At 45.3% G+C, this 9975-nt stretch overlaps 1 pseudogene across 1 annotated transcript; it reads right to left on the bottom strand.

Annotated features, from left to right (window-relative positions):
- Positions 1-8722: 8722 nt before the first annotated feature.
- Positions 8723-9216, bottom strand: LOC308429457 (male-enhanced antigen 1-like; annotated as a pseudogene). The gene has a single exon. The product of its transcript is annotated as a male-enhanced antigen 1-like (transcript).
- Positions 9217-9975: the final 759 nt, after the last annotated feature.

The following is a 9975-nucleotide window of genomic DNA, read 5'->3' as shown; positions in this document are numbered from 1 at the left end:
AGTAGGCCTAACTTAAATGTCCAGGCTGCAGGTGAGCTAGGCTAGTAACTGCATGAGGGAAGGGGGACCTGGTCAGAAGGAAGGGCTCAGTGTTCAGTGCTGACTGAGGTCTCAGTGCACATTCTGAGCGCAGGGTTGACACCGGAGTCTGCACTTCCTGCCTGAAGCCGAGGCCCTTGTCTAAAGGGTCTTCAAGTTGCCTTATGAATCCAATCCTGACAGAACCCACCTAGGTGGACTGTGCAGGTACTGGCAGTGAGCTCGTCAAGCTGTTCCAACCCATTTAGCAAGCATTCCCTGATGTTTGCCTTGGACAGAACCCGTGTCTGTCCCTGTCTCCTCATCCCCCCCGACCCTCTGGGGGGCAGAGCTTCTGTCTCAAGGGAAGAGCAGGAAACCGGGAGTCTAGGGGTTCTGATGCTTGCGACTCTTCGAGATTTCTGAACAAAAGTGAATCCATGTGTGCTTGGTTTTCTCACAAGTAACCATGACTCCAGAACCTAGGAAGTTCAAGGTCAAGCGACATCCGGTTGGGTGAAGACCCCCTTTGAGAGGATGGCTGTCTTTTCACCATATCCTTGTGTGGTAGAGAGAGATCAACTGCTGTGCCTTTCTCTTTTTAGGGGGCACCAATTTCATCCTGAGGCTCTGCTCTCTTTGAAGCCTGGTCACCTCCCAAAGGCTCCACCTTCTAGAAACATCCTCTCCTCAGAGTTTGTGTAGGATGTGAACTTACAGCCAGTAGCATTTTACCTAGTAACAGTCATCGGTCAAATGAATACAAATCTAGCTAGCATTTGAATCCCAACCTCTCTGACTCCTGTGCCCTAAGTACCATCTTCCTACATTGCTCTCTAAGTCCCAGGAGTGCTAATATTTCTGTAGAAACCTCACTTCTTTCTCAGGAGTCCTGCATTAGGTTCTCATCCTGCTAGGAAGAAGTTCCTGAAATTCTCAGGATTTGTGTGTGGGTGGGATGGTTTTGGTGCTGTCAACCTAACAACAGTTTCAAGTCAACCAGACCTCTTTGCTTGCCTGTGAAAGATTATGTTGATTGGTCTAATTGATGTGGGAAGACACGTCTTAATTGTGGGTGGGATCATTCCCTATGCTGGTGATTGGGGACTATGTACAATGGGAAAAAGGAAACTGAGCAGCAACCATTGTTCTCTTCTTGCAAATGCCGACAGAATATGTGTGGTTGCATACTTCAAACTCCTGCTATTCTGACCCCTTCCAGTCAGGGTGGATCCTGGAACTTCAGGATGGATCACACTCAGAACTGGAAGCTGAATAAACTCTTTCTCCCTTCGGTTGTTTTTATTAAAGTATTTTTATCATGACAGTAGGACAAAGAAACTGCTCTGTGATGTATACATATCCAGTAAATATTCTATATCCTATATTATATATATATTATCAGCAAACACTTTTCTGAGCCTTTCTGCACATAGGCTCAATAAAATGCCATGCTGGCCTGGAGCCTCGGACAGTAGATGTCCAGATTCTACTCATTCTTCTTCGGTATATCTCCAGGGATGCTGTGGTTAGCCGAGGTTAAGGCTCTTTTGAGAGTAACAGCCAAAGGAGAGGCTTTCCTTAACACTAAGTGGCTTTTCTCGCGCAAGCTGGAGAATTACAGAAGGCTGGGGCTTCTCCTTTTGGCAGAAAGTCTAGTCATTTCTCTCCTCCTTTGGGATCTTGTTGCTCCAGGGCTCTGCTAACCAGGGCCCGCAGGATGATCCCTGGCCCGACACTTGTTAGCCACTCTCTTACAGACAACACGCCCCAAACAAATAAGAAAAGCACACTGAATCTTCAACGTGCTCTCTCGACATCAGTAAGCATTTTCTGTGGCCAGCTGCTCTCCCCTCCTTCCCTCCTTGCCTTCCTCGAGCTCTTTCTTACACGAGTGACCAGATGTCAGACATGGAGTTGGGGTAGAGAAACAGCAGAAGGGGTTGGGGTGGTGGTTTCTGGCCTGCTTTGGCATCAGGCTGAATTAGCGATACAGTTCTAGCTCAACAGAGTTCACTCTGGGTTTGGGAAAATCTCCAGGTTGTAATAAAGCATTGTTTTTACCGATTCTTATTTTTGGCATATACAATTTCCCCACAAAGACAAGGGGAAAATGTTCCTAGATAACGCCATCTTAAATGTCCCCGGTATTATACAGTTTACTTTCCTGGATGAACTAAATTTTAAACAGAGATCCAATGAACAAATATGGAGAGAATTGCATTATGAGGTAGTCTATAGCATGTTCTTAGGGACACAGATGGTTTATATATGTATATGTGTATGTATATGTATATATATGAATACTATATATTCATATATATGAATACATATTATATATATAAGTTATATATATATGTACACATATATATGAATGAGACTGTTGGGTAGTATTCCTTGTTAATAACTGTTCAGAAATCACATCACCTGGAGGTGTGAACCTGGAAGGCTACCTTTGCTTCTTGAGTATTTGCCTAGCACATTATGAACTACTTGGCACATTGACTATTTTGAATATTTCACATCCAGTCCTTCCTGGTTTCTATGATGCTCTGTATCGGTTACTGTTTTATTGCTGTATTAAATTTCTGACAGAAGCAGCTTAAGAGAAAGAGTTTAAAGGTTTTGAAGGTTTTGAAGGACAGTTTAAAGGTGGGATGTAGGCCATTGTGGTGGTGAGGCATGGAGGCGGGACTATGAAGTGGTTGATCTCATTGTTTCCCTGCTCAAGACACAGAGAGAAAGACGAATGCTCACAAACAGCTCATTCCGCTGTCTGCTACCCCAGAACCCATGTCTAGAGGATGGTGCCACACACACTCAGGGGGACTTTTCCTTTTAGGTTAGGCCTCTCTGGAAACATCTTTGTAGACATGCCAGAGTTGTATCTCATAGGTGATGCAAAATCCAGTCAAGCTGACAACAAAGATTAACCCTTGCAAGTCGGCCCTTTGACACCTAACACATCACTTTAAACCACAACATAGAACCCTGGGTCCTTAAACTCTCATGTTCATTTCCCAATAGGGAGTACCGCAACTACCCCTCCCTCTCATGCTCCTTTCACAATGCATAAATGTACTAATTTTATTAAGGTTCCGATCCTCAAAACTTTCTTCTTCCGAGAGCAGACGAGATCGGGCATGTTCTGAGTGGTATTGGCCATAGACTGAAACTCTCTTCTTAAAAATATTTTACTGTGTCTATTGATTTAGCTCAATGGTCAGGGTCCTAGGCTCAGTCAGCTATGAAAGAAAACCCAAAAGACTTCTATTTATTCGTATTTTGTGTGCACACACTTTTGCCTGAAGGTATATATTGCATCATATATGCATATGCATGTCTGTTACCCGTGGAGGTAAAACCTGTGTTGGACCCCCTGAAACTGGAGTTACCGACAGTTGTGTGAGCTGCCATGAGTTCACTGGGGACAGAACTTGAGTTCTCTGCATTAGCAAGTGCTCCTAAGTGCTGAGTCACATCCTCAGTTCTTATTTATTTATTTAGGTGCGTGCGTGCGTGCGTGTGTGTGTGTGTGTGTGTGTGTGTGTATGTGTGTGTGTGTGTGTGTGTGTGTATGTGAAGTCAAGCACCAGCATGCCACCAGTTATGGGTGGTCAGAGGGCAACTTTGGTGGCTAGTTCTTTCTTCTTATCACGTGGGTACCCAGAGGGACTGACCAGGTCATCAGGCTTGGCAGAAAACACATTTACCCACTGAGCCATCCTGCCAGCCAAACCGGTAGGCTTTGAGAGGAGCAAAAGTCAAGTCTGGGTCGGTAAGCCTGGGCAGGCCATCATGAGGAAGCAAGGGCTTAGTCCCCTTTAGCTTGGCTAGAGATCACAAAGACAAGTTCTGCTTTCTTCCAGCGCTGTCCACACTTGCTAGAGTTAAACAGAGCTTTGAAAAGGACCCCGCTGAAGCCTGTGAACGATCCCGGGCCGCCCCCACTCATCAATAACTTGGCTGCTGGCTATTCGCTCAGGGGCAATTTGCTTGGTTTTGTTGATCCACACCAGAAAACATGCTTTTGAAGTGGTTTGGAAAGCTACAGAGGAGACGTGCTTCATGCGATCGGTATTGCTGCCAAGGAGAAAGGATTCTGCTTTTCATTAGCCGTTCATACTGCTCAGTGCACTTCTCTAGCACCTACGGCTCACGGCCCTGCTCAGACTGAGGCATGGCTAGCTGCAGGGCAGAACGGAACGGTCCAGCTCGTTCCTCCATCCCAGGCTTCGGGATGCTTGGATGCTTGTCTGAAGGCAAAGCTGGAGATGCAGTTCTTTTGACAGGAGGCTGGACATTCTTTATAGCTTCCCCAGACACAAGAATTGGCAGGATTTGAAAAAGACTCACGGGCAGGAAGTTCATTTGTTTTATTGCCACCTCCCCAGCCATAAAACTAAAAGCTTTTCTTTCTTTCTTTCTTTCTTTCTTTTTTTTAAAACTTAAATCATGTTTGTTCTCTCACGGGAGTAGGGGCCACTTCCACCAAGCTTTTCCCTGACTGAAGTCCAGCTTCAGAGACTCACTAATTTGAACAGTGCATTTGGATTCAAAGCTCTTCATGGGATGCTTCTTCTTCCCCTGTGGGATTTTCTTTTTCTTTTCCTCCTTGTTTCTTAGCATGAGGTTCTTCTATGTAGCCCCAGCTTTCCAAGAACTCACTCTATAGACCAGACTGCCCTCAAACGCAGAGCTCAATCTGTCTCTGCCTTTGCAGTACCAGGACTAAAGGCTTCCCCTTTGGTTTTGAGTCATTTTAGCCGATTCCATTTCTTTCCTAAATCTCAGACACCTGAAGGGTAAACTCTTTCCACTGAGAACCTGGTCATCTTTCAGAACTAGAACGAGATCCCACACAAGACCTCCAATCTCCCCACTTTCCGCACCTCCCTCTACTTTAGTTTCATTTACTAATTTGAACCTGGCAACTTAACTATTGAAAATCAACAGAAAAAAAAATAGAGGTCTCTCTAATACGGCTAAGGATTTATACAACAAAATACCCTATGCCACTGGACCCCCCCCCCACCCTCATTTGTGCTGTTGGTTGAATTAAAAAACAGTAACTGACGATATTCTTATTTTCAGGGTTTAAAAATGCATTAATGGCCTTTTGTTAAGTTTTATCTATGGTTCCTGTGGGATTAGCTTGAAGAATGGGGATTTGACATGAACAGAGTCGAGTCCCTCTGTGTGACATCACGCATGCCGAGCCAGGTTTCTTTCTTTTGTGCTTTCCTCCCATGTGTCACTTGCCCCACTTCACACATAGGGTGACGGTGACAGGTCATGTATAACAAAGTACACGGAAGCGGGAGAAGCTTTCACCTAAGCATACTTACAAACCTTCCCAATTCTAGGAAGTGTGTGAGGTCTTTCCCCCATACAATCACAGGTGCTTATAATATCCGGCCCCTTCTTTTCCTGCTTCTCTGTTTCTTCTTGGCATCTCCAGCTCTCTCTTGATGCTTTCTGTCAGCGGCTAAACACAGATCTTTCATTTTTATGGAACTTACCTGTGTCTGGGGAAACTCTTCCCACAATTCTGTTATTCTCTCTATTATCTACCCCTTCTTCCATGGCCGTGTTTCCCTCAGGACTTTTCTGCACTCACTATGTCTTTCCTCAGATGATTCCCACGTGGACTGAGATCATTAATTAAACTGCCTTTCTTTTGCTAAGATTTTTGTTTTTGAGCTGAGGTTTCCACTATACAGCCTTGGCTAGCCCGAGACTTGCTATGTAGACCCAGGCTGGCCTCAAACTCATATGCCTGCCTCTGCTTCTCAAGTGTCGGGTTAGAGGTGGTGCGTCACCACACCTGGCTTGTTAAGATTTTTGTATTAGCGTTGTAGAACTGCTGAAAAGCAAGGCTACAAATCAAATGGTTTGTTTTCTCTCAGAACCAGGGGCCGGAAGGCCAAGATGAGGTGTGACAGTTGTGGCTCCCCATTCTCTTCCTCTTCCTCCTCCTCTTCCTCCTCCTCCCCTTCTCTTCCTCCTCCTCCCCTTCTCTTCCTCCTCCTCCCCTTCTCTTCCTCTTCCCCCTTCTCTTCCTTCTCCTCCCCTTCTCTTCCTCTTCCTCTTCCTCCCCTTCTCTTCCTCTTCCTCCCCTTCTCTTCCTCTTCCTCCTCCTTCTCCTTTTCTCTGCTTTGTTTGTTTTCCAAAACAGGGTTTCTCTGTGCACCCCTGGCTGTCCTGAAACTCACTCTGTAGACCAAGCTGGCTTTGAATTGAGGGATCTGCCTGCCTCTGCCTCCTGAATACTGGGATAAAGGGTGTGTGCCACCGCCTGGATAGTTGTGATGCCTTCCGAAGCCTTGCTGTTTCCTCACAGAGTTTTCTCTGTCATGATTGTCTGTGTCCCAATCTCTTATAGAGAGGTCAGTCATGTTATCTGGATTCATCATCCCTGTGAATGTATCTTAATTATTATCATTAGAGGAACATACACACACATTTTGGGGGAGACACAATTCATCTGTAACTATTACCAACAGGCTTCTTGTTTTGGAGGCCAATGACCTGAGAGAAACTTTCAGTATAATGGAATTGACAACTCTCCCTCTTTTGTTTGGTGGTGCTGTCTTTCCAGGTATGTGGTTTATTTCCTTCCTTTTCCTGTAGCTAATGCTAACCACTCCCTGTTTCTATTCAAACTCCCTGTTTTAAACTTTCTCAGTCCTCTGTCCTGGGCCCTTTTCTCTATACTATACGTAGACTCTAGACATCATTTTAATAATTGCAATGACTTTAAATAGCATTTATGTGTTGATGACTCCTAACTGTAGAACTGTACTACGGGATTAGTCCAAAACATTGTCATGATGCTGTGTCCGAGCGATGTCTTCAGATTTCAGCTTGGATTTTCACTGGATGCTAGAACATAGCCGCACTCAGTTTGGTCTCAAGCCTATGTCTTTTTTTCCTGATTCATTCTTTCCCAGTTATTTCTTTTCCTGCCTTCTCATTCTTTATAGAATCCACCTCAGTTTACCTACTGGCTTCTGCATTAAATGAGGGGGGATCCCTGCCGCTTCCTCCCCAATGTTCCTCTATCATCTCACCTGCAACCGAAGTTATAATATTGTCCCCAACAAATGCTCATTCCTGATTTCTCCATCTCTCAGTCTCACCCTATATACTAATGTAAACTCTTTCCAGTTCTTTGCTCCTTCAATAATTCTTCCTCTTCCCCCTTCCTCCTCTCCCTTCCCCTCCTCTTCCTCCTCCCCATCCTCTCTTCTTCCTCCTCTCACTTCCCCCCCTTTCTCCTCCCCCTTCCTCTCCCCTTCCTCCTCCCCCTCCTCTTCCTTCTCCCCCTCCCTTCTTCCCCCTCCCTCTCCTCTTCTTCCCCCCTTCCTCTCCTCTTCCTCCTCCCCTTCCCCTCCTCTTTCTCCTCCCCTTCCCCTCCTCTCCCTTCCCCTCTTCCCATTCTGCTCCTCCTTCACTCGCCTCCCCTCCCCATTTCTGTCTTCTTCTTTTTCTCCCTTTCTCCCCTTTCTTATTTTTTAGACAGACACTATGTAGAACAGGGTAACTAGACTTGTGAGTCTTCTACATCAGCCTCCCACATGCTGGAGTATAAAGTCTATATAATCACTGGACCTAACACGTTCTTAAAAGATATTCATTTTTATTAATTTATTTGCATGTATGTGTGTGTTCTGGTGGAGGCTGGAAGAAAGTGTCAGATCCTCTGGAGTTGGAGTTACAGGTAGTTGTAAGTTGACTGGTTTTGGCATCCAAACCTGGGTTGTCTGGTAGGGCAGCAATGGCTTTTAACTGTTGAGTCATCTCTCTAGGCCCCCAACCCCCAATATATTCTTTATGGGACTCCTAGCAGATCCTTTAAATATTTCAATTAAATTGGTACTTGTATATCTCAGCGATGTTGCCATTTTTTTTTTTTTTTTTTGAGTCCTTGGGTTGACTTAATTCACAGGTACATTAGGTAATTAGTTTGGCTACCGTCCTTGTGCATTTTTGCCCCCTTGAGTACCAGGCCAGCACCCTGGGTGTCTCTGGGAGTGTGTTACAACTGAGGTCCTAGTGACCCAGAATCAGGTTTTTACTTAGGAACTCAAGTGTCCATGGATATTTTTACATTTAGGATGCTGCAGATCTCAGTCTGCTTGGCAGTCCTTTAGAGAGAACTTTCCCAGTTGGCCAGTACACATAAAATTACATACTGGGTTTAATCACAGAATCTGTGACACACAGAAACGAAAGGAAGCAAAGCCCAAACAGGGTAGCGACATCTGCAATCCTGTTTGTTGTTGTTGTTGTTGTTTTGTATGAGTTTTACATAAACCTAAGGGTATTGAAAATTTTCAGTGGTATAAAGGAACTTATGATGTTTGTGAATAGTTTGATTAAAGCCAATTGAAAACTGCTGCAGACTTGCTAGTTCCTTCTGAAAACCAGTTTTTTGAGATGGTTAGTTTTTTTTTTTTGTTTGTTTTTTTGTTTTTTTTGTTTTTTTGTTTTTTGTTTTGTTTTTTGGCCGTGTACATAGGGTGCTTTATTCTCCACAGAGTAATACATGCTAAGGTGGGCTACACTTGGGCCAATGTCCTCATACATACAGAACTGTATGAAAAGAGGCCTGGGGAGAAGACAGATGTTAAACTCAGAGTTAGTCTTGTGCTGATCCTGGCTTGGAATGTAGGGAGATAAGGTAGCCCTCTCTGTGTGGTCACTTCCAGGCAGGGATGCCTGCTGGGCTTGGAGGGCTTTCTGTACTACATTTTCCCACTGAGCATCTGATATCTTCCAAGCCCAGGCAGGAACCCCTGGTGCGGGCGGGCTCACTCCAGCCATCATCCTTTGGACCAGCTTTACGTGTTCCGGGTCCATGGGGACAGAGCTGTGGCTGCTCAATGCTGCAGTTCCCTCCTCATCTTCATACTCTTCCTCCAATGGTGGGCCTGGCAAATGAAGCCCCAGGGCACAGATCCGATCTTGGATGTGATGAGCGCCATCTTCACCCTTACCCACCGGTGCCAGAACAATCTCTTCTTGTTTAGGGCCTTGACTGAGGGGTTGGTAGGAGTAGCCGACTGGGCCAGCTCCTGTTTTCTCCTGCTCTTTCCTGGGTTCTTCACTACTCCGATCTTCAGTTTCTTCTGTAGGACCCTGATGTGGCCCTAAGACCTCAGTCTGGTTGGGGAAGATATGCTTAGGACCCATGGTGCCCCCCCCCCCGGAACTACTGCTGCCAACCGGGCAGGGGCCTCTCAGAGCCCACAGCTGGCCCCGCATCTTCACTGAGGTGGTTAGTTTTTAATTTGCTACATCACGATGCCACAGGAAAGATGCACAGCAGTGAGCCACAATGGGCTTGGGATTTCCAATATTTCATTGATCTGTGCTGCGGGACGAATTTCAGATTGTTCAACAAGAGCAACAGTTCTTTAATGTGGTTTGATTCCTGTTCTGTTACAAGTCAATTTGTTCAGTGTTTTGTTGCTAACACATAGACACTGCTCTGTGCACTGATTGGTTTGTGCTTCCTGGGGTCATCCGGGGATCGTCAGAAGGGCGGCAATCATTGCAGACACCCAACATTTTACTGACGACGTGTAAAGGATTCAGATAAGTCAGGGCTTGTAGCTGTGGTGAGAAAGAAAATGTGCAAATGCTTCTTAAAATGGTCTCTGAAAGCATTTCTAAGGCGTCATGTGCTTATTCTGTTTGCCAATGATTCTGTTGCCTGTTATCAAGCATTTCAGAATTTTACGGCCACCAAGGCATTTTATCAAGTTAACAATAAAACAAAACAAAACAAACCAAACCCCCAAACCTTGCAGTTGCTCAGTAAACCCCCATTCCTTGTGTATTCCTGAATATTACCGCTGCCCCTTGTTGGTTTAATAACAGAGGTGCAGAGTAGGGAATGTGAAGGGAACATGGATGCAGGTGTAGTGCCATTTAGACCCAGTGGAGGAC

Source organism: Micromys minutus, assembly GCF_963924665.1.
Source record: "Micromys minutus genome assembly, chromosome: 14".
Classification (NCBI taxonomy): Eukaryota; Metazoa; Chordata; class Mammalia; order Rodentia; family Muridae; genus Micromys; species Micromys minutus.
Note: the sequence above shows the minus strand (reverse complement) of the source record. Positions and strands in the feature narration are given on the sequence as shown.